The following is a 26,051-nucleotide window of genomic DNA, read 5'->3' as shown; positions in this document are numbered from 1 at the left end:
TCCTCTAAAGATAAATCCATATGTAGGGATATAGATACAGATATTTAAAATTCAACTCTACTTCTCTTACCATTTTTGCAATACTTGAGACCCATGACCTTGTTTGTGCCTGACTCAAGTGGTCTACTACAGAGCTACCTCTGCCCCTTCCTTCCCTCCTTTTTTAAAAATGTATTTTTGAGACAGGATCTTGGCTAAATTGCTGAGGCTGACCTTGAACTTGTGGTCCCCTGCTTCACCCTTGGAGTAGTTAGGAATTCAGGCATGTGCCACCACATCTGGCTTTATTTTTTAATAGGAATAATTGTAAAGGCTGTAGTTAGGGCCCCAAGTTCTCTTTGCACAAATAGACATTGTGGGAAAGACTTCATAATTTTAACTGTGTGTTTAGTGTGAATCAACGTTATTGTTTAATTTTTTTTAAAAAAGTAAATAAATTTTAGATTGACAGAACAGCTTATAGGAAGTGTTAACCCACTGTACTTTATACTGGTTGTGTTGCAAGTAGGATACTGCCACCTTTGTTTGTGGCATGTTATTTTAAGTAGAACCTTGCACCCTTTCTCAAAGTTTATATTAGAATTACCTGGAAACCTTTAAAAAAGAGGCCCAAGCTTAAGAAGTGTAGGACCTGGGCCCCTATTATTATTTTTTCCTCATGAATTCCCAAGGTGGTAGACACCCAAGTACAAGAATCACTAACAGTAGAGTAGAGCCAGAGGATTTTCATCCTGGGAGGAATGGGAATAAGGACATGTAGAAAACAAAGGATGTTTGAGAAGCTCCTTTAAGAAATGACAACCATCTTGAAATATTTGGTAGTCTGTCACGCTGAAGGATCAGGTTTGATCTTTCTAGAAAGAACCAGGATCAATGGGTAGAAGTTAGAGACTCTATCTTCTAAGAGAAATTTCCTTTTAAAGGTCTAAAAATAAAATGAGTTATTTTGTTTGGTAGGCTGTCTTTATTTACTGTTAGTGTCCAGTTGGGGGTTCTAGTGTATAGGAGTTGATGTGCTGAAGGAGGAGTTGGGCAAGGCATCCTCAAGTTTTCTATGAACTTTGAGATTTTATGAACTATATCTATGTTTGCAGGTACATGGAGAAAGAGCAAAAACTAAGTGAGACAGTTGAGCTTAATTGGATCAGAGTTTTCAACTTGATAAGTTGAGTATGAAGTGACAGGGTTATTTGATAAAAGACTTTAAGCCACTCTGCTTTGGCAGACTCAAAAGTCTTAAAAATGAACATACCTCTGACATGGACACTCCCAGTTAAAGTAATCTGTATTGATGTAAGCATATCAGTTACAGCTCTGTTGATATTATGAGCCTATGGGGGGCTAGATCCTCTGGTTCTGCAGTTCAGTGATTCTTGTACCTGGGTGTCTACCACCTTGGGAATTTTGGGGGAAAATAATAATAAGGGCCCAGGTCCTGCACTTCTTAAGCTTGGACCTCTATTTTATAGGTCTCCAGGTAATTCTAATATAAACTTTGAGAAGGGGTGAATGTTCTACTTAAAATAACATGCCACATACAAAGGGGTTGTAGCTTAGTGGTAGAGTGCTTGCCCAGCATATTTGAGGCACTGGATTCAATCCTTAGCACCACATAAAATAAATAAAGGTATTATGTCCATCTACTATATATATAGTCTATTAGCTGAGGTTGTAACTCAGTGGTAGAGTCACAGGTTGAGCTGTGCTTAGCATATTATGTATGAGGTCTTAGCTTCTATTCCCAGCACCAAACAAAAATAACAAAAAAGACAATATATTAACACATTTAACTCTCACAGTAAACATTTGAACTGGGTACTGTCTCCATTTTTCAGAAGACAATACTGAAGTATAGAGAAATGACGTAGCTGAATTAGTAACTAGTAGAACCAGACTTTAGTGCTGCCATTGTCACTACCGAGCCAGTACTCCTGTTCACTATGCTGTAAAATTGTAAACAATCTAGGTAATTCACAGTGATGGTTAGGCCACATCTCTACATGGGGATACTACCAATCCACCATTAAAGTGATGATAGAAGAACATAAAGACATGAAAAACTGTAAGCGAGAAAAGTAGATTTAAAAACAGTATTCCATTTTGGTTTAAAAAATATTTATTGACATCTGTAAGACTACATGCAGAATTGTTGAGTGATTATTTCTTTTATTTATTTATCTTCTTTGGTACTGAGGACAAACCCAGGGGTGTTTTACTACTGAGTTGCATTCCCAGCCCTTTTTATTTTGAGACAGGATCTTGCTAAATTGCTGCAGCTGGCCTTGAACTTGGAATCCTCCTGCCTCAGCCTCCTGGGTAGCTGGGTTTATAGGAATGCACCACCATCCCCAATTTTGGAGTGACTCTTTCTAAGTGTAGTTTTATGGGTGATTATTTTCTTTGTGCTTATTCAAATTTTTCAACTTCTGCAATGAATATGAATTATTGTTTATTAAAAAGATGTGTTACTTTTTAATTCAGAATTAAAGATATTTGCATAAGCTAAGGAATTTAAACTTCATACTATTCACTTAATGCAAGATGACTCAGGATTTATACATAAATGTGATTTTGTAAGTGCATGTAATATTTTGAATTTTTTTCAGTTTAATTTCTTCCCATTCTTGAAGTAATATGTTAATTGAACAGAGAAAATACCACTGACTTATACCACCTTACTGTAATTAACTATTTTGTGTTTTCTTCATCATAGGTGTATATTTTAAATGTTTTATTCATTCCTGTTAGTCATTCTCTAGCTATGTGATTTTAGGCAATTTATTAATCTCTCTCTGCCAGTTTTCTTCTTTATAAAATAGGGATTATCATAACACCTATCTCATGGTGGTGGTGAGAATTAAATGAGTTAGTACACATAAAGTGATCAGAACAACGCCTAGCTCATAGTTAATACCTCAGTAAATGTTAGTGATTATTATTTTAGGACCAAAATCCACTGTTCAAAACGTTGGGAACCTAATAGTTTGAAATTAAGAATTTTTTGGATATAAGCAAGGTAATAATGTTATGCAGTCTTCCAAAGCAGTCCAGTGCAAATATCCTTCTTCAAACGTGTTACTATTTTCTGTTAACATTTTCTGCAGTAAAATATATGAACATTAGGCTAAATGGGATAGATTAGAGATAGCTTCATGTCAGTTCAGAAAAGGTTTTACTACCAAATAAATTATTTTTGGTTTCAGAATTTTTTTTTTTAAGTTTGGAATTGCCGATAAGAAAACCAAACCATTTACTTAATTTTGAGTCCCATTTTATTTTAGTATTAAAACATCTTTTATGACATTATATAGTTTTATAGTATATAGTTAAAAAAATGGAAATAATGGGAAATGTCCACTTCTATCTCCTTTGCTTTAAAAAATGTTAAATCCACCAATTGTGTGATTCTGTTTTTTAAAATATGCTATACCCACGGATACTATGATTCTGTTACATAAAGTACAATTTTTTTTCTAAAACAAGTCTTGAGAGTTCCTGTAACAGCTTGTTTCTGTCTCATTACATTTGAGGGATAAAATACTTTACTACAGTGGTTTACTAAAGTAGTGATTATATAAAGAATAGTGGGAGGAAGGCCACCATGATACTTGTTTCTAATACATTCCTATTCTGTACATGTTTAGACTGAGGTGGTTATTTACTCGAGGACACAAAATTAGTTTTAATACTGGACTTTGGAATTAGTTCAGTTCTTCTTATGATAAAATTATTGAATGTGTAGTCCTTTCTGATTCCGTTGTGTCTATAGCACTTACCATGTACCCAAACAGCGCATTTAAATACTGTGGTATGTAAGTGAATGATTTAAAAAATTTCTTTTATATCTTAAATGGCTTATGTGAGTTCTTAGACCTTTGCCCATGTGATTGATTACTCTTACTGTTTTTCTTTATTTCTGTCAATTTACAATAACCCTTAATTTCTTTCCCATTGTGTTATGGTATGAATGCTTGTGTTTCCTAGAAGTTCATATGTTGAACTGTGGGTCTCCAAGATGATGATTTTGGAAGGTGATTAAGTCATGAAGGCAGAGCCCCCAAAGAATGAGATTAGTGCCTTTTTAAGACTTCAGAGAGCCAGTTTGCCCCTTCCACCATGCGAGGTTACATCAAAGAGACTACTGTCTAGAAGCTGGCCCTAAATAGAATGAATCTGCTGATGCCTTGACTTTGGACTTTCCAGCCTCTAGAACAGTGAGAAATAAACTTCTGTTCTTTGTAAACCACCCAGTATATGGTATTTTGTTTATGTAGTTCAAATGGGCTAAGATACTAAGTTTATTCGTGTGTGTGTTAGATATTTACTGGGCTTCTGTTGTCAAATCTTTCCATCATTGATTTCCTGTTTTCCTCTCATAATTCACAGCATATGAATGGAGGAATTGAATAATTATGATTCCTTGGCCAGTATAAGTTTATGTTGAATAGTTCCAAATGGGCCCTTGCTACTTCATGCTAATTGTTATATTAATTTCATATTTTTCTGATGTTTCTTATTTCTTCTTATTCTCTTAGTAGGTGCTATTGACTTCTACTTATTGGAAAAACTGTAGGGTATATACCTGCACTTTTGTTTTTTTCATTGTCACCATAATGAATCTCAATTCTGTCATCTTATATTTTGTCAATTAAATAAAAGAGGAATCTTTGCTTTTGTTTTTTTCCCAGGAATCTTGCTGCCATATTTAACTTTTATTCTTTGGTTACGTTGATCATTATCTTTATTGGATTTTCCTCTTTACCTTAAAATGTACAGATTTTTTTGGAAAAAAATGAACTGTAATTAACTGCTGCACTTCTTTACTGCACTTGTTTCCTCCTGTCTGCCTTATTTCTTTTCTTCATTTCAGAAGTTTAAGGATTGAGTTCCAGTTGCTGCTCCCAGCTCTTTTACTGCTTAACTGCAATTTTGGAATATTTTATTCAGACTATTGCTTCAGAAGACATTGTTCTTGTCAACAATGTTGGCTTTGTCCTGATTTTATTTAGCCAATATATGCGTGTTAAGTTGATTTTTACAAAGGCTGCCAACATTCTTTCTTTGCCTTTCATATTAGTATACCATTCTGGTTTTCTCTGACTACAAATTTTAAGTTTGTTGTGTCATTGTACCCATCAATTCTTGATCCTCTCCTCCTCTAAATGTCTTCTATCAGATAGATGTTTTATATGTTGATGACTCTCAAGTGTGTACTCTCCAGGTTTGTAGCTCTAGTGGTTTACTGGATGTTTCTACTGGAAGGCTCAAGGAACTTCCATCAGTTCTAGATTTATTATTACCCAGCCTTCTACCTGCTCCCAGGTAGACCCCCTTACGTGTGCAAGAACCTAAGTAGAAGGAATGTTTGTTTGACTGGTTTCCTCCTTATCATCTTGAAGTTGTCTGTGATGCATGTTTTCCTTTATTACTTAAATCCATCATTCAGCATAGTTTTTCTAACTTTAGCTTCTCCTTCTTTTAATCTATTCTTGCTTATGGCTGACAGAATAATTTTCCTGAAACATTTTTTTGAACCCATTGCTACTAAATTGAAAGCTCAAATAGAGAATATTGTGCTGTTGATCTTTGTACTCTCCATTGTGCCAAGCAAAGTGAATTGAACTTGGGCAAAATAAATGTTTAAATGGATCAACATTTGCTCAAAACTTTGAATGACTCCCAGTAGACTTCAGGATAAAGTCCAAATTCTACTTTCTGACTTTTCAAACCTTTTCATATTATATTCTGCCTCTTTAGTTTTTTTTTTTTCCCCCTTACTTCTAAACATTATTAAGCTAGTGTTTCCTCAGTAGTGTACCATGCTCATGCACAACTCCTTGAGTTCTTTTCATGGCCTGTCAAAGCTTGTTCAAGAATGTTTGCCCTGTGCCAGGCACTTTTCTAATCTCTGCATTATGGTAATGAACAAAACAAGACAAAAGTTTTGGAGCCGAGATTTGTGAGGAGAGACACAGTAAACAGGTCTATGATGTTAGGTGGTAATGAGTACTATGAAAAAGAATAAATCTAGATAAGGGAATAGTGGAATGGGATGTGGCTGCTGCTTTGTATAGTTAGGGAAAGTCCTGAAGTCCTCACTGGACTGAATCCCTGGAGCATGGCATGCAATTATTTAAGTAGAATTTTCTAAGGAGAGGGAACGTGTGCAAGACCTTAAGTAGAGGGAATGTTTGTTTGACTGGTTAGAATTGCTAAACTTTAAATGGCTAGAGCATGCTTGTGGGGAATGATAGGTAAGCTAAGAGAGGTAGTGGGGAGCCAGATAATGCTTCAAATGTTGTCTTTTATTTTAGATGGAGTCTTGCTGTGTTGCTTAGGCTAGAATTCTCAATCCTCCAGTCTCAGTCTTCTGAGTATCTCCAATTTTTTTTTTTTTTTTTTTTGATGAGGGGATTGAACTCAGGGTCGCTTAACCATTAGGCCATATCCCCAGCCCTTTTTAATTTTTATTTTGAGACAGGGTTTTGCTAAGTTGCCTAGGCTCACTTTGAACTTGTGATCCTCCTGCCACAGCTTCCCAAGCCACTGGGATTACAGGCATATATCACCACGCCCCACTCAGATTTTGTCTTTTGTTGAAGAATCCTTCCTTGACTACTTCATCTTGTTAATTTAAACCTCTAAATTTAGGTAGCAACTATAGAAGTAGTTTTCAATTTTTTTCCATATGTATGGATGATAATTACATTTGATACATATTCATATTATTTTAAATGTTGATCTTAACCCACTATAAGGATTTCTTAGTGTGGTAATTGTACGTTATGACCTATGGATCTAAAAAACCCTGATTTATGGCATGTACAAATATCAAACAAACAAAAAAAACCCTGAACTATAGACTGCTTTTGTTATATAATTTACATATTTTTTTCATTATTAATAAGATGTTTTTAAGATTCATATGTAGTGATTGTACATATTTGCAGGGTACAGTGTGGCATTTCAATGTTTGTATACAGTGTGTGATTATTATTGTTCAGAGTAATTACTATATATATATATCACCTCAGATATACATCCTTTCTTTGTAATGAGAACATCCAAAATCCTCTCTGGTCACTATTTTGAAATATCCCATTAATTGTGAACCATAGTTACCCTATTATGGCGTTAAAACATTAGAAGTTAATACTCAGTCCTGTCTGGCTACACCTCTGAATCCTCTAACTATCATCTCCTTATTCCCTTCTTTTCCCCATCCTTTCTAGCCTCTGCTAAATAGTATTTTATTTTCTACTTTTTGAGATTTCAGTGGAAGTTAACAAGAACATGTTTTATTTGTCTTTCTGTGCCTGAATTTTTCACCTAATATAATGTCCTCCAGTTGTCCATATAGCTGCAAATGACAGAATTTTATTCCTTTTTTTATTAAATAATATTCATATATAGATATACTCACATTTTGGTGGTGGTAGGGGCACTGGGGACTGAACCATGGGGCACTTAACCACTGAGCTACATCCTCAGCCCTGTATATTTTTTATTTTGAGACAGGGTCTCACTAAGTTGCTTAGGCCCTCACTGAATTGCAGAGGCTGGCCTTGAATTTGTGATCCTCATGCCTCAGTCTCTGGAGCTGCTGGGATTATAGGATGTGCCACCACACCCAGCTAATCACGTTTTCTTTATCATTTCATCCATTGTTGGGCATCTAAGTTGACTTCATGTCTTGGCTATTTTGAGTAGTGCAATAAATATGTGAATGCAGTTATCTCTTTGACAAAATGATTTTTTTCCCTTTGAATATGTACCCAATAGTGGGATTTCTAGATCATGGCTTTTTTTTTTTTCTTTTTCTTTTAGGAACTAACATACTTTTTTCCATAATGGCTGTGTTAATTTCCATTGCCACTAATAGTTATGAGAGTTCACTTTCCTCATCCTCAGCAGCATTTGTTATTTTTTTTTTTTTTTATCTTTCTGATAACAGCCATTCTAAATGATAACTCATCATGGTTTTGATTTGCATTTCCTTGATGATTAGTGATGCTGGGCATTTTTTCATATGCTTGTTGGCTAGTTGTGTATCTTCTTTTGAGAAATGCTTTTCAGTTTATTTGCTCATAATTCAGATTGTCAACCCATTCTTTCATCTTATGAAATATTTCAGTTAAAAATCGTGACGTTAGGACTGGGGCTATAACTCAATGGCAGAGTGCTTACCTAACATGTGTGAGGCATTGGGTTCAATCCTTAGCATCACATAAAAATAAATAAAATAAGGGTATTCTATCCATTTACAACTACAATTTTTTTTTTTTAAATCGTGACTTCAGTTTTTGTGTAGTATTTAATTATAGTGCTTTGTTTACTTTGGCAACATAGGTTTATAGTATTGTACTAGTGTGGAATTAAAGTGGATTTGTTTATTAAATGATTGTTATGCTAGAAACTGCTAGCTAGCTACTAAAATACATATACATGTAAGTTAAACCTTCCTTGACTTCCTGAGGCTTATGGGAGAGGAGAGCTTGTAAACAAATCATTTATTATGTGGTAGAATCCATATAATAATGGAAGTATGTTTAGTGAGAGAATAAAGAAGTGATTAATTCTGCTGAGCTCAAGGAGAGCTTGTTGGAGAAGGTAATGTCTGAATTGAGTTTTGAAGGCAGGACATTAATGGCTGATTAGGTAAATTGTAAAAGGGAGATTTCTTAGGCAGAACAACACATAAAGGAGCAGTATCATGAGATCAAATAGCACATTTGGGTACTTACAGATAACTCTGTATTGTTACATTATAAACCCAAAGGGGAAATAATGAGTTGATGAGGCTGTAGTGAGGCACAGGCCAGATCTTAAAAGGTCTGAGATGCATTGGAGTTATCATTTATTTAATGATTATACATTTTAGGTGAAAATAATGTATAGTCAGAATTAATTCTAGAAAGTTGTCACATGGGAAATAGAGATACCATCTCTCAATAAATCTAAAACAGCCAGGTTTTCCTCTAGTGATGAAGTCTATCACTGTGCCCTAGGAGTTGGCCTGCATTTATGGGACTGTGTTGTACTGGGGGTGGAAATTAACATTAAATTCTCATCATTGCAATGAAAAGAAGCATTTGTGAACTGAGATCTATTGAGGAAATGGGAGATTCATATTTCATTCTAAAACTAGAATGGTGAGTGGCTAAATTATTTTTCACTTCAAGTTAAATATACATTATAAATCTTACTGTTTTCTATATGTGATTGGAATACATAATTATATCTACATTTTTGGAAGACATGGATTAAATTTTACTAAATCACATTTTTAGACTATTGCAATGCACAAATTTAAAACAGATTGGGAGGAATATTTGGACATGCTAATTGACAAATTGTGTGTGTGTGTGTGTGTGAGAGAGAGAGAGAGAGAGAGAGAGTTGGGGGGGGAGGGAGAGAGGGAGAGAGGGAGAGAGGGAGAGAGATAGAGAGAGAGAGATATTGGGGATTGAACCCAGGGGTGCTCTGCCACTGACTTACATTCCTAACCCTTTTTATTTTTTATTTTGAGCCAAGGTTTTGCTAAGTTGTCCAGGCTGACCTTGAATTTGCCACTCCTCTTGCCTCAGCCTTGTGAGTAGCTGGAATTATAGGCATGTTTCACCTTATCTGGGGAAATCTTTATTACTTTTTAGTTTAATGTGTGTTGGCATAATTTATGTGCTATAGATATGAAACTCATGAACTTATCTTAAACATGAATATCAAATATTTGTGATCAATAAATATTCTTATCCTTAGAATTATCAATATTTATATTCTAAGTTTCATGGATATCAATAATTTCATAATTTTACAGTCAGACACACTGGTATGCACAGGTAGAATGTTATTAAAGAAACAAATGTAAAAATAGAAAAGGAAAAAGGATGTATCTCTGATAAATACAGTATACGGAAGTAGGAGCTTAATTCATTAGTACAGTTACAATTTTAAAAAATTTTTGTTGTTATAGTGGGACACAATGCCTTTATTGTATTTATTTATTTTTATGTGGTGCTGAGGCTCAAACCCAGTGCCTCACACATGCTAGGCAAGTGTTCTGCTGAGCCACAACCCTAGCTTAGCACAGTTCCAATTTAATGGTATCTTTTGGTATCTGAAACTCAAGAATCAAAAATAGCTTAGAATAAGGAATCTTTAGTTTGGGGGAGATGAAATTGTACTGTAATATTTAAAACTGAAGTTTAGGGATGTTTTTAGTAGAGTATACAAATATTATGTAGAAAAATTTGAGAGTAACTGTATATAAGACAAAGGTTTAATACAATGGAGAAAAGGAGTCCCAACATGCTGGATGCTACCTACAAGAATTTCCTGCTATAGAATTTGAAATTTCAAGACTTTTGCCTAAGTTATAGTTCAGAATTTGATTTTTGAGGCTATAACATATATGTTGCTTTTACCTGATTTTTTTTTTTTTTGAGTAAAAATAAATAAAAACTTTAAAAATGGAGCACAGATAAAGCACAGACATATTAGGACCTGCAAATAAATTTGATAATTTTCTCCTGGGGTTATGTTATTAAGGATTTAAATGTGGGATGATGGAAATTTTAGCCTCTTTATATCTGAAGAGAAGATGTTTTGCTGATAGTGGTTTACTTTATAAAATGCTTTAGGAACAGTAGGGTGTGTTAGTGTGTAGTCCTAGTTACCTGGGAGGCTAAGACAGGAAAATCACTTGAACTCATGAATTTGAGACCAGCCTGGGCAATATAGTGAGACCCTATTGTTTAAAAAAAAAAAAAAAAAAAAAAAAGAAGGTTACAAATAGGTTGGGGTATAGCATAACTTCAGTGGTACAGCACTCAAGTACAAGGCCCTGAGTTTGATCCCTGGCACTGCAGCAAAACAACAAATTTCTAGTAGTTGTACATAGGGATCAAAGTGAGTAAAAAGAGACTGAAACTCATCCTATTCTTTTATCTCCAGTTTGTGTTTACCCCTTTACCCACTGCCTTTCTCAGTACTGAAGTCCTCTGGAACTTTAGGAAACGTAAGTTGAGAAATGATGGATTGGGCTGGGCTAGAATTAGGGGTTGGATGGACTCTTCCTGCATTTATATTTTTAATATGTACAGTTGAGTGAAAGGATAGTAATGGAACATTTTGTAGAAATTCACTTGAAGCTGAGTGCAGTGGCGTGCACCTGTAATCCCAGTGGCTTGGGACGCTGAAGCAGGAGGATCAAAGGTAATTTACTTTAATTCAAGAAGCATGCAGTTCAGTTGTTTTTAATCAAGTATGATTTTGCCCCCATGAGATATTTGGCTGTATCTAGTGGCAGGCTTGAAGACAGGGCACAGGAAACTCAAAAAAAGAAAAAAATTAAAATCAGAATCAAAAACTTCATGATACAATCTACAATAGATTGAATGCAACAGAAGTATCAAACTAGAATATTGAGCAGATGAAATTATCCTCAAAGGCAAATTAAGCTCTAAGGGAAAAAGATGTAAATACAAAAGATTGTAAGATATATCAAGAAAGTCTTAATTGGAACTCCAGGAATGAGGGTGAGGGGATATAGAGCATTTGAAGAGGTGTTGTAGGGTATTTCTCAGCCCCAATGAAAGATACCAATATTTAAGAATCCCAACGAGTCCTACTCAGGATAAAAATAAATGCACACCTACACACATGATGAGAAAAATCACAGAAAAACAGTAATGGAAAAAGCTTAAAAGTAGCATGAGTGAGTCCTGGGTTAATCCTTAGCGTGCTCCTGCATGCGCGCACACACACACACACACACACACAGAGTCACAGGTGCACACAAAGATATGGTTTACCACCAATATATTTCTAGACCCAAAACTGTCAACATCTCATCCATGAAAGATGATTTAAGCAGCACTGTTCTATAGAAATTTCTATGATGATGGAAATGTTTTTGATCTTGGTGTTGGTCAATATTGTCATAAGACACATAAGGCATTGCTTATTTGTTTTTGTTTTTAACCACAGAGATGACTTTAAACTTGTGATCTTCCTGCCTCAGACATATAGGCTCTTGAGCACTTGAAAGTGGCTAGTGTGGCTGATGGACTGAATTTTTTGTTTTGCTTATTTTAAATAGTCAAAAAAAATGCACACATGCACAGATTGGACAGTGTGGTGGTTTTTTTGTTTTGTTTTTTTTTGGTATTGGGGATGCTTTACCACTGATCTGTAGCCCCAGTCTTTTTTTTTTTTTTTCTTTTGGTACTAGGTATTGAACTTAGAGGCACTCAACCACTGAGCCACATCCCCAGCCCTATTTTGTATTTTATTTAGAGACAGGGTCTCACTGAATTGCTTAAGTGCCTCTCTATTGCCGAGGTCGGCTTTGAAACTTGCTATCCTCCTGCCTTAGCTTCCTGAGCCTCTAGTATTACAGGCATGTGCCACCGTGCCTTTAATTTCTTTTTTTCCTTTTTTTTTTTTTTTTAACTTTTTTTGTTGTGTGTGTTTGTTGCTCGGAATTGAACTCGGGTCCTCTTGAATGGTAGGCAAGCACTCTATCACTGAGCCACATCCCCAGCACCTCGAGTCTTTTTTTAATTTTAAGAGTCTTGCTAAGTTGCTGAGGGTCTGGCTAAGTTGCTGAGACTGGCCTCAAACTTGAAATAATTCTGCCTCAGCCTCCCAGATTTCTGGGATTACAGGCCTACACCACAGTGCCCAGTTTGGACAGTGCATTTCTAAAGGATATGTCTAAAGCAGAATGACAGCGATACTAGATGAGCATGGTGATGCACACTGTAATCCCATGACTTGGAAGCGCAAGTGCAAGACCCTTAGCAATTTAGTGAAACCCTGTCTCAAAAAAAAAAAAAAAAAAATAGAAAGGGTTAGGGATGTGGCTCAGTGGTAAAGTACCCCTGAGTTCAATCCCTAGTACTCTGCTCCTTAAAAAAAAAAAGGGCAGAGTGATTCTACATTGTAGGAAGGAAAAAAGTAAAGTGTAAATGAAAAGTAAAGAAGGTAATATATATTTGTAAAATGAAAATGGACTTCATTAAACAGGAAAAATGTCTAATAGATTAAAAAAAGACAATCTTCTATTTCTAGTAGAAATATTAAAAGGTAAAAATAAAAAAAAATGAGGTGCAGAACAGTGTTTAGTATGCCTTTTTGGGCATGTTAAAAAGAAGTAGAGAATGGGGAGTAAGTGTGTATATAAATACTAATTTGTCTATGTTGCAAACAGAAAAATCAAAAAGACAAATAAATAAAATTGATACCCTATGGTGAAGGGTGGGTGGGAATGGCATGAAGGAAACAAGAATTAAGGTAAGATTCTGAGTATACTATTTTCAATTTTAACTTTTGAAGTATGTTAAATATTTTTACACTTTCAAAACTTACAGTGAATTAGACATCCCTCCCTCCGCCCCCAAATCCCTGAGATTAGCTGGGTGAGGTAGTGAGTTTCTATAAGTTGTGCAACTCAGTAGGCTGAGGTTAGGAGAACAGCATGTTGGAGGCCAGTCTCAGCAACTTCACAAGACTCTGTTTTAAAATAATAAAGAAAAAGGGTTGGGGTTATAACTCAGTGATAAGTGTTTCTGAGTTCAATCTCTAGTACTGTAAGAAAAAAAAAAATCCCTAAGATCAAAAACACTATTGAGTAAATGAATCTACATATAGAATACAAAATAGTTATTTAAATACATGGAGAACTTTTTTTTTTCTTCTTTTTCAGTATTGGATATTGAACCCCTGGCATATTTTTGTTTTGTAACAGGGCCACACTAAGTTGTCCAGGTTGACCTTGAACTTGCAAACTATTCAGCCTCCTGAATAGCTAGGATTACAAGCTTCTCCACTGCACCTGGTGGGAAAAAAACACCTTTTTTTTTTTTTTTTTTAAGTTGTCAATGGATCTTTATTTTATTTATTTATATGCAGTGCTGAGAACTGAACCCAGTGCCTCACATGGGCTAGGCATGTGGTCTGCCACTGAGCCACAACCCCAGATCTGGAAAAACACTTTTAAGTGACTTTTGAGTTCCACAGTAAATGGTATATATGCTCAGGACAAAAAGACAGACAAAAAAATTTTAAATTTTATTGCTAGTTTTAATATTGGTGTTTTAATTTAATATCATTTGATATATATCATAGAATAAAGCAAGTTAAGTCTTTATTTAATGTGTTAGGAATCAATTGAGATACAAATATAACATTAAACTAAGCAAAAAGACCTGGTAATGATTGACTTGAGTTGTGAATGTCAACATGAACTACGATTTAAATATGTATTTTTTAATTCTACCCATGCATACATATTTTTCTTATCTTTGTGCACTAAAAGGATCTAGAAACAGTGTCACCTTGGTAGACAGAAGTACTTTTAATACTTTGATTTTGGTCGTTAAATACTTCTACTTAAAATTGAGTCCAGAGCTCATTCCAGGTCTGGTGCAGGGAACATACATACATAGTGAACCTGGAACATTTTGTGCCAGAAGCAAGAAAGCTTTGAAAGATGCAAAAGCCAAATTGAAGAGGCTATTGGACAAAACTGGGACAATCTGAACATCAAAAAGAATAGGAGTAATTTATTGGGAAAGTGAATATTTAATAAAACAGAACAACTGAAGGTGACTATCATATCTTTTCCTGAATCTGAAAATTGACAATTAAAAGCTATTATAAATTTAACTGCTTTTCACTAGGAACTGTACTATAGTCAATTAGGAAAGCCAAATAATAAATGTAAAAGGAATTATGGAATTAGAAAGTCACAATTTTATACAACATGTTGTGAAATAATTGACATGGGCCAGGATCATTAGTGGGTGTTAAAACTGATTAAAAGAAGAAAAAAAAAAAAAACAAAGTTTGGGAATGGGATATTCACATGGTGCAACAGTGTGACGTTACAGATTGCTAGTTGGTCTCTAGGTAAAATGATCTGAGGGATCAGTCCATCATTTACCTCGTAATTAATCTTGGTATCATTAACAATGAACCAAAAGTTTTATGCTTCCTAATGTGATTCAATATCAAGTATACATCAACAATTATGAAATATTTTTGTCCCAAAATTTAATCTGAATTTCATCAGGCTTTTATTACTTTTAGTTTATAAGAAATACTGGAGATGGAGAAAGAAATTAGGCCTCCAGGTGTAGCTCATTGATAGAGCAAAGGACTAGCATGCATGAGGCCTTGGATTTAATCTCCAACACTACAAAATAAAAAGGAAGAAAAAAGAAAAGAAAGTGATTAAATGCTATTTTGAGGAGGCAATAGGAAAAAATCAGAAATGAGATTCAGATGAACTGGCTATTCATCAAATCATTTTCATGGGGGAGAAAGAAAGATGGGTAGGGTAGACGAGAGAGAAGGAAATTGCTATAGAATAAAATTAATATTTAGATAAGGCAACAAAATGCAGTGGGTGTTAGCAGTAAAGTACATTTTTTGTTTTTTTAATTTAAGAAGTAGGATAAAGCAAGATGGCCAGCTTTAAATTTAGAATGTGGATGATGGGCATATAGGTGTGTATATATATATAACATACATATTATATATATGCATATACATACACTTCTGTATTTGAAATTTTTTTAATAAAAATTTCAATTTTTATTTCTGTCACTGGGCACTTATTTGTAGTTTCTGTTTTTCTTTTTACAAATGATGTATGTGTTCAAAAATACACAAGATAGGGTAGCAGCTTCCTAGATACCCTTCCTAGGAATCCCTAGCTCAAACAATACATCTTTAGCTATACCAGATGTTGATATATTATTCTTCAGAATGGTTGTACCAGTGGGAATTTTGGATAAGAGAAGCTTGAGATGTATGTATTCCCTACTTGTGAATTCTTTGAGGGCAGGTTCTGTATTAGAGGTTCACACAGATATGTTGAATGAAATTGTATTTCAGGAGAATTGCCTGGCAGCAGGGTGGAGAAAGTAGAGTTAGGTCAGCTAGGAGGCCATTGTGATGTTTAAGGTATGAGACTATGTAAGACTAGAGGCAATGGGGAGAAGAAGATGAATATGAGAAATCTTGGGGAGAGAGAATCAAAATGTTTGTTTTCTTTTTGTTGGGCAGGATATTGATGGTTCACTCTTGTGGCTTATAACAGCCAAGAGTTGATTTGCTTCACTTTATAACAAGCAGGTAAGTTATACTTCTGTAATAATCCAGAGTCATGTACTGACTCATTCCAGTAGAAATCTAGCCTTATCTTCATCCTCTTGGTACACTCAAACCTCATTTGGTCTCTTCTTGAGATAAATATGTGTGATTAAAAAACAAATGAGTGATTTAATGTGATAAAGCACAGTGGATTGCAAAGATAAGAATTTAATAAAATGTGTGAGGGTCTCTCTTTTTTCTTTGGAACTGGGGATTGAACTTAGGGACACTGAACTACATATTCAACCCTTTTTATTTTTTCTTTTGAAATGGGGTCTCCCTAAATTGCTGATACTGGCTTTGAACATGCCATCCTCCTGCCTCAGCTTTCCAAGTCACTGGGATTACATGCTTGTGGGACTGTGCCCAACTGGGCCCCTTTGTCTTTATATGATTTTTTGAAAATCTCAAAAACAAAGTTAATTTGAATGGTATCCATTATTTAACCCCATATATATAAACACTACTTGTTTTAAACAAGTAGTCAGAGTCGTTAATCACCTATTTTTGGTACTAAGTCATCAAAATCTGGTGTGTGTTGTACCTATAGCACATCTCAATATGAACTAGCCACATTTCAGTGTACTGTATCCTCATAGGATTAGTGGCTAATTATATTGAACAGCTCAGTTCTAGAATATACTCAGTAAAAGTCTTTCAACACAGTTTGTTACTGATTTAATTTACTATCATTGATGGTGGCCCTGAGATGATCTTGTTTCAAAGTCCTGTTGATGATTATTAGATAAGTTCTGGCTTCTTGGCTAGATTTTTCTCTGTCATACTGACTTGGCAGGTCCAAAAGTGACTGAGGGTCCAAATGAATCATTGGTAATATCTAGATTTATTATGTTCATATTTTTCCCTTTTGTTTCAAAAAACAAAGATGACCTCAGATTTTTTGGGGTTAAATTGTCAATTTAAGTTGCTGCCAATAAAAAAAGAATTTTCAGTCAAGTTCTAACCTTGATCAATGACAAGGAATTTATAGTTACAAGGCTAATTTAGGAATTCGTTAAGCTTTCTATTATGTTATTTCCTAGAGTTTGTCAAACTGTCAGCTTAGTTTACATTTAAAAACTTAAATGTTGGGACTGAGATTGTGGCTCAGTGGTAGAGCACTTGTCTAGCATGTGTTGAGGTACTCTGTTTGATCCTCAGCACCACATATAAATACATAAAAAATAAAGGTCCATCAGCAGCTAAAAAATATTAAAAAACAAAGCCTTAAATGTTAGGAATTCATTGGTTGTCCCAAATATTTTTGGAGTGTCTACTGTGTATCAAATATTGTTCGTTTCATGAATGAGAAATTTATTGGGCATTTGACAGGTACCATAGTCCAGGGACAATGACAAGTTTTAACCAAGTAAACAGTAAATTTACTGTGGTGTGATAGCAGAAGTGATTCCTGTGTCCACAGGAAGAATATACATGAAGGACTATGTGTTCTTAATTTGAGTTATTTAAGGGGATTGAGGAAGGCTTCTCTGAAGAGATAAGAATTTAACTCTGAAGGACAAATAGGAATGAGGGGACTTGAGGATGAGAACATTGTTCTTCGCAGTGAAAATGCTTGTATAATGACCCAAAGGTGAGAAAAAGAGCCTAGTCCAACCAGTGGTGTGTGCCTGCAATCCCAGCTGTTCAGGAGGCTGAGGGGAGATGGTTCCAAGTTTAAGGCCAATTTTGGGGATAATTCATCAGATACATGTTTTTATTATTATTATTAATTTGGGACTCTGTCTCAAAATAAAAAGGGTCTGGAGATGTAAGTCAGTGATAGAGCACCCCTGGGTTCAGTGTCCAGTCCTGTCCCTCACACCCCCCTAAAAAGAGCCCAGTCCAATACATTGTCTGAGGTATGGAGTTCACTGGTAGAGATGGTGAGTTCACTGGTACATGGGGTGATGGCAACAGGCGCCCAATGTGTAAGGCCTTGTTCCTAAGGCTGAAGAGTTTGTATATGAGTTAACTGAGGAAGAAATTGGTTTCTGTTTAACAAGATTTAAAATATTGATGGCAAAGTGGAGAAGAGAGAACAAGAAGTGAGGCTTAGACACTAGTTTATAAGCTCTGTAAGAGAGAAAGGATGGAGGTATGGATATAATTGTGACAGAAAAGAAAAGCCAGCTGGCAGGTGTTTATTGAGGGTCCACTGTATATCAGTGAAAAGAGGTAACAGGAATTGAGAGAGAGTTGGGAGATAAAAGTCATAGATCTTAATGAATTATTGGAGAGGTGAAGAAAAAGAGTCGAGGGCGACATCAAGGTTCTGAGCCAGAAATAAGTCAGTCCTTAGACAATTGAATTTGGAGATGCCTTGGAATTTATAGGTGGAGTACCTCTATAGAGTTGGAAACTTGGAAGCTGATAGGTAATCATGAAATAGAAAGTAGATAATATCCACTAAGGTAGAGAATGTAACTGAGAAAGAAAGGGGGAGGGTGCTGAAAATAGAACATTGAAGAATGCCAATATTTAAAGGGGAAAAAAAGGAACCCAGTTGAAAGACAAGTAAGCTACCATTCTTGCCTCCAAGTATTTTATAGCTCAGATAGGTACAACCATTTGATGACAACTGAAAATCAGAGTATAATTTGGTGCCAAATTGTAACCCTCTGTTTTGTATGTAATGAAGTTAGGTAGGTAGAGACAGTGGTTACTACATTTGTGGTGCATGAATTCAGTGGGGATATCTGGCCTGTGGTCACTAGGACTTAAGACTGTGGCCTCTGTCAGAGTGATTATGCGTGAGAATGGATTCTGGAGCCAACTGTCTCGGTTCAGATTCCCACTAAGCAGGAAAATCTTGGGCAGTATGACCTTCTGTGCCTGTTTCCATGTCTGTAAAATAATGATGATGATAATAATTGCTACTTTATGGTGTTTTAAGATTGAATTAGTTAATGTGTATCAAATTCTTAGACTGGATATGTGTATAATACATGAATATTATATATTTATATATGTATAAATGTTAGACATTATCATTATTTAATTATTGGTGAGTCAGTATGTCAAATGAGGGCCCATGTTTTGGCAGAATAACTAGGCACTACAGAGAGAAAAGGTTCCCTGAGCAGGAATATTTGCTCTATAGAACACACATGATTTTGTGCAGGTGTTTATTTCTAAATTGTTAAAAAGTATGATTATGTTAAAATGAACCAACTATTATGTGTAAGTGTGGTGCACTAGTAAAAGCATTTTCAAAAATAAATGAAGTGGACGAAAAAATGCCACAGGAGCCCAGAATGGACATTTCCTCCACATTCTCAGGGACAAAAAAAAAAAAAAAAAAAATCCTTTTAAAACAAGGGCTTTGAAGGTGGTGAGAGGGTTTCTGTGGCTTTAGTCTTGTCTTCCTCATGTGGTAGTGGAATTTTCTTAAGTTACATTACCTAAAGAGAGTTATCCTGGAAGAAAGTTTCTCATGTTTTTTGTGAGTGTGGTTTCATAGGAGACTGGGCCTTGACTGAGTCAAATGGATTAAGGTTCTGGCTTCAGGAGATGGGGACCTTGAGGAGAATCTGTTATTCTTGAGTTGGTACAGTCTTAGTAGATAATTTGGCAGTGTCTATTATGATTAAAATGTGATTTTTTAAAAAATCTGCAATCCTACTTGTCTGAATAATTTCTAGAAAAGTTCTAACTCATGTATGGTATTGAAACATTATAAGAAATTAAAATGGGATCAAGTAAATAATATACTTCTAGTCTGTATTTCCTATTCTTACAGTATATTTTCCTATTTGCTGTAACAAATTAGCACAAACTTTGTATCTTAAAACAGAAGAGTTTTTATTTTACAGTTCTGGAGGCCCAAAGACCTAAATTTAAGATTTCAGGAGGGCTGTATTCCTTCTGGAGGCTTTAGGGGAGAATCCCTTTTCTTGCCTTTTCTGTCCTAAAAAGATGGCCTGCATTTCTTGCTACGTAACCCCTCCCTCCATTGTCAAGGCCAGCAGTGCAGAATCTTTAAATCTCTCTCCCCTACTCTTCATCTCTTTCATTCTCTCTGACTTGATCCTCTGGCTCTCATTGTACACCTACTTCTCTTGATTCTTTCTGCTCCTCCTCTCTCCCTCTTAAAAGGGCCCTGTGATGCTTTGAACCCACCTGTATAATACAGGTTAATCTTATCTTGGGGTCCTTAATTTAATCACACCTTCAAACTCCCCTTTGATATGTAAGGTAACATAGATTCTGTGAATTGGGATCTAGACATCTTTGGGGGACCATTGCTTGGCCTGCCACACACTATAATACTGTGCAGCCACTAAGAAGAGTGTTCAGATCTGTATGTACTAACATAGGAAGATGTCACTGATAAGAGGATTCTGGTTAGGTAAATACAAAGTTGTAGAACAGTATAATATGATCCCTTTTCTTGTTTTGTATATGTGTTTCTATATGCATAGAGAAGTTCTGGAAGGATATACACTAAACATTTAAATAGTGTTTATTTCTGAGGAGCAAAAACACAGGAAGTCTAGAGATGATTTTGAAGTACATATTTCTTTTTTTCTCTTTTGGTACTGAGGATTGAATCCCAGGATGCTTTACCACTGAACCACATCACCAGCCCTTTTTATTTTTTAATTTTGGGATAGGTTCTTCTAAGTTACTGAGGCTGGCTTCAAATTTGTGATCCTCTTGCCTCAGCCACTCTCTAGTTGCTGAGACTACAGGTGTGTATCACCACACTTGACAAAATGATGCTTTTTCAGCATCTAATGTTCTACAGTAAAGGCATCTAATTTTAATGAAAAGCTTTTAAATAAATAAAAATTTGTTTTTAATAACTTGCATAATTAATGCTTGCTATAGAAAAATTACTAGATAGAGAAAAGTAGACAACAGGGAAATTCATCATTTTTATTACCATGGTATATTGTTTCCAAGTATTTTTCTATGCATTTCTTACATAGTTTAGATCGCAATGTGCAGATTTCAGGGGAGTTCTTATTTTAAACTGTTATATACTATTTGTAAATATTTGTAAATGATTACAATATTATCAATACTAAAATATTTACAGATATAATAGTATGGTGTCTTATACTTCAGAAAAATGTGTGTGAATGGGAAATGAGTTGACCATACATTGATGATATTTAAATGAAGTGGTGGTTATGTATGAGTTTATTATACTATTGGGTATTCTTGTATATACTTATCAAAATTTTTCCATAGTAAAAGGTAAAAAATAAAAGACTACAAGCCAGGCATGGTGGAGCATACTTATCATTGCAGTGACTCAGAAAGCTGTGGCAAGAGGATCAAAAGTTGCAGGCTAGCCTCAGCAACTTAGTGAGATCCTGTCTCAAAATAAAAAGTAGCTCAGCGATTGCATCTCTAAGTATCAAGAGAGAGAGAGAGAGAGAAAGACTGCAGTATTTCATTATGACATGTTTTAGTTTCTTTAACCATTATTTATAATTGGAAATTTGCTTTTCCTTATTTTAAATAATATCACTATTAATATATATTTTTCAAATACTTTGAATTTATATGTATAGAATTATTAAATGAAAGAGTAAGAACATTTTAAAGGCTTTTGAAACATGTAGTGCTAAATTGTTTGATACGGAGCCTTAGAAGAGTTTTATTGAATTTTATATTTGTATTTGTTGAGCAGAAAAGTGATATAAAAAGTTTATCCTAAAATTTCTAATGTGAGACAATTAAGGTTTATTTACAACAGGCTTAAAATTTTGTTTTTATTCATATTCTTATTTAAGAGTGCTAGTAACAATTTACATGGGTTTAGTACCTTACAATTTTATGGAGTATTTTCATGTCTAGTAGATAATATAATTGTTATAACAACTCTATAAGCCATAATTATAGAAATTTAAAACAATACTTAAAGGTTTTGTGTAATTATTGGTAGTAATTCCTGTTACCACTAGATGGCCCTCTTGGCATGTACAGTACTTGTAAGGAAGATGTAGCTTTTGTGTAAATAATTTGAAGTTCCTCTGTAGATGTTATGAAAATAGATAAATTCAAGATAGAATTTATTACAATAGATTTTTTGGGGGTTTCTTTCAAGAAAGGAGTATTAAACTAGGTAGCAAGAATTGCTATTCAACACTGTATTTTCAGTGTTTTTAACATTCATTAAAATTTATTGAATTAAATTTTCTTTTGTTAAGGGTAAAAAGTTATTTGCCACACTAAAAAGCAACATTTTTTTAATCACTAACCCTTAACCCTTTAAATAATTTTATTTTAGTGTAGCACTTTACCTCTGACAATTTAATATATAGATATTAAAATGAGTAAACTAAAGACTTCACCTTGAGCTAAGGTACTCTTGATCAGTTTTGCTATCTGAATACAGCTGAGTTCCTCTGTGAATCAGAATTATTTCACTATATATATATGATTTTTTTGGGTGAGAATCAAAGATGATTGTTGTCTTTTGGTATTTTTCATTATTTTACTAATGATCTTGACAAGAAAATTAGACCATCTTTGATTTTGATCTTGCATATTCCATTTTTTTTATCTTATTTAGATCCATTGCTACCTTTTTATAATATATTGCCCCGTCTTCGAACTTGAAATGAAAATTGTAGTTAATATTTCAGATCTGCATAACTTCAAAAAGTACAATGTCTTGCTTATAATATGAAGGAAAAATAGAAGGGAAGCAATTTAAAATAAGATGTTATTAAAATATTAAATAACTAACTAGAATTATGCCAGATGTCACAGTGAGGTAGTTGAATGCTTGCACCTGTATATAAAATCACTGTGAATGTGATAGTTATACAGTTAGCTCCTGTATCTGTGGGTTCTGCATTCTCAGATTTAACCAACAACAAATCAAAAATGCATGGAAAGAAATTGTGTCTGTATTGAATATGTACTTTTCTTGTCATTGTTACTTAAATGCCTATTTATATAGCATTTACATTGCATTAGTTGTTAACACTAGTCTAGATATGATTTAAAGTATATGTGAGAATGTACATAGATTATATGCAAGTACTACACCACCATTTTTAAGGGACTGAGCATTCACAAATTTTGTTGTGTTGGGTCCTGGAACCAATGCCCCATGGATACCAAGGGACAAGTGTATAAGCTGATTGATTTAGTGTTGTATTGGTGATGTAGATAGCAAAGTAGCATTGACATTGATGACACAATTTTCCAAAATGGTAAAGAGCTCTTAGTAAAGTTCTGAACAAAACACATGAATTCATGGTATGGTTGCATTTTGGAAAATGTGGGATATATTAACACTGTGAAAAAACACATTTTGTATACATGTAAAATTTAGTTAGGTTCCAGTTTTAGATATATTCAGTGGAAACTAAAAATCATGCAGGATTCATGATAGTTCTTTGCAATGAGTATATAACATTGCTGGACATCTACTATCCATTACACGTGTCTTTAAATGCTGCTAGTTCCCCCAGTAATTCCCCAAATGACTTCATAAATATACAAATGGGGCTTTTGCTACTACCTTTGAGAACTACTGATTTCTAAATATCCAGCTACATTAATCTACTATAGCTGTATATGTATTTATATTGCTCATGGAGTTTTAAAATCAGAGTAACTTTTAAGTGTCCTTGGTCCTTAAATATGGTATGTTTTGAATAGTTAAGACACTTATAGAATTAAAGAAGTTAATTTGCTTGTATGCTTTATCATCTTATTGCAATGCTATAAGCAAGTCAATAATTTTGCTATTTTCAGTCTTCAAAATTCTTCAATTTCTTTATTTTTTCTGCTCTTCTTGTCCAGTAAGGTAGGAGTATATAAATTAATGTCATCATTTACTTAGTTGGAGTTATGTAATGTAATTTGTTCCTTTAACAAAAGACAGTTTTTCAATTGGGAAGATAGTATAACAACATTGCAGAAACTTTGTAAAGTGGAGGAAAAAATTCCCATAATCATACCATCCTAATATTTAATATTTTTCCATGTTTTTTCTTTTCTAAAAATATATATTTATTTTAGTTGTAAATGTACTTTATTTCTCAGTGGTGCTGAGACTCGAACCGAAGGCCTCACACATGCTAGGCAAGTGCTCTACCACTGAGCTACAACCCCAGCCCCTCAATATTTTTTCTTTATGTGTACATTTCAACATTCTTAAATAAAAACATTAGTTTTATATCTATTCCCTTAACATGACACAAGTTTTTGTTATTATATTGCTTTGCAATCAGTTAAATTACTGTATCTTGTTCTATTAGATTCTACAATTTAAATATTTTCCTATCTTTAGATTATTTACGTTATAAAAATGATTGTTACATGTATATATACATATGTAATTTTTATTGATCTGTTTGAGTTTATGTTTTTCCTTTAGAATAGATTTTCAGAGGTGAAATCATCTATTGGACCCATAGACTTGAACTTTCTTGTAATTTTTGTTAAATTTACCAAACTGACTTAAGTAAAGCTGATCCATTTATATTGCTATCAGAATACATGAGATGTCGATGTATGAAAGTATCAGTTTCACCTATCCTTGATTGTATTAGGAATTCCTTTAAAATTATTTACATTTATTGACTATCAATGACATAGAATATTTTGCTTATAAACTGTTTTCTCTTTTGCAAAATATATGGTCATGTCTTTTGACTATTAATGTGTGAAGTTCTTGCTGTTCATTTTTTCCTTTTTTGAATTTTGGGTTAGACCTTTTAAATAATGAAAACTTTAATTTTCTTTCAGTAATTTTTGTGGTAAACATATTCATTCTTTTTCCATCTTTGATTATTTTATTTTCAATTTTTTAATACCTAGAAGTTTCACATTTTTATGAAACGTAACAGTTTTTTACCCATAGAGGATAATATGTGATATTAAAGAAAAAACATGGGATTGAAGTCAAAAAAATCAGGATTCGGGAAGGAGATATTCATAATTTTGTATTTGACAAAAGACCTAATATCCAGAATGTAAATAAGAATGTTTACAAATATCAGAGAAAGGAATACAATCTAATTCAGAAATGAAGAAAAGCCCTAAACTAGCACTTTATAAAAGATATCCATCTAAACCATCTGGCACTACCTATGGTGAAAGAATGCAAGCTGGTTTGATACTAATTGTGCAAAACATATTTAAAAACATTTTGAAAGATGTATTTCACTGTAGAGCCAGATTTAGATAAAATTTTGCTTATCTAAAATATAGAGTGTGTGTTAATGTGGCAAATTTACATTTTACTATATAGGAGAGAAGTCAGTTTTTATTTTTCCTTTGTCCTTATGCTATCTTTAATAGGAAAGTATTGTTGCAGATTCTTTGCCTTTTGAATTTGTTAATTTTTAAAAAATATTTATTTTTTAGTTGTAGTTGGACATAATATATTTATTTTTTAATTTATTTTATGTGGTGCTAAGGATCGAACTCAGGGCCTCACACTTGCTAGGTGAGTGTTCTAGTGCTAGGTGAGTGTTCTACATAGCGCTGAGGCACAGCCCCAGCCCCAATGTTAATTTTTACTATCAAGTCACGAAATATTCTTTAGAAAAAAGCCTTCATTAGAGATCAATTTGAAGGTGAAAATGCTGCAGTTGTCACCAAAAAAAGCACATTAGAAAACCCCAAATAAAACTTAAATACATGTGTTATTTTTCTTATTCCTCACCATAGGATATAATGTGAATTATTTTTTAAAAATATTTATTTTTTAGTGGCAGTTGGACACAATACCTTTATTTTATTTATTTATTTTTATGTGGTGCTGAGGATCGAACCCAGGACCTCACAAGTGGGAGGCTAGTGCTGTACCACTGAGCCATAACCCCAGCCCCATGTGAATTATTTTTATTGTATCAAAGAGAACAACTCTAAGAAATTCTCTCATGCCCTGTAACTGATAAACCTGTTTTGGA

General features: G+C 34.1%; 1 protein-coding gene across 7 annotated transcripts in view; it reads left to right on the top strand.

Annotated features, from left to right (window-relative positions):
- Gabpb1 (GA binding protein transcription factor subunit beta 1) overlaps positions 1 to 26,051 on the top strand; it is a 61,146-nt gene that overhangs the window by 4,401 nt on the left and 30,694 nt on the right. Inside the window, exon 1 of one of the 7 annotated variants that reach the window (XM_076850767.2) lies at positions 15,607 to 16,143. The exons of the other annotated variants lie outside the window; for them this stretch is intronic. The gene's annotated coding sequence lies outside the window, so the exon portion shown is untranslated. Of the gene's footprint in view, positions 1 to 15,606; positions 16,144 to 26,051 lie in introns of those variants that run through there. 7 annotated transcript variants of the gene reach the window in all.

The sequence above is a fragment of the Callospermophilus lateralis genome, chromosome 3, assembly GCF_048772815.1.
Source record: "Callospermophilus lateralis isolate mCalLat2 chromosome 3, mCalLat2.hap1, whole genome shotgun sequence".
NCBI lineage: Eukaryota > Metazoa > Chordata > Mammalia > Rodentia > Sciuridae > Callospermophilus > Callospermophilus lateralis.
The sequence above is the reverse complement of the archived record's forward strand: the minus strand, read 5'-3'. Positions and strand labels throughout refer to the sequence as shown.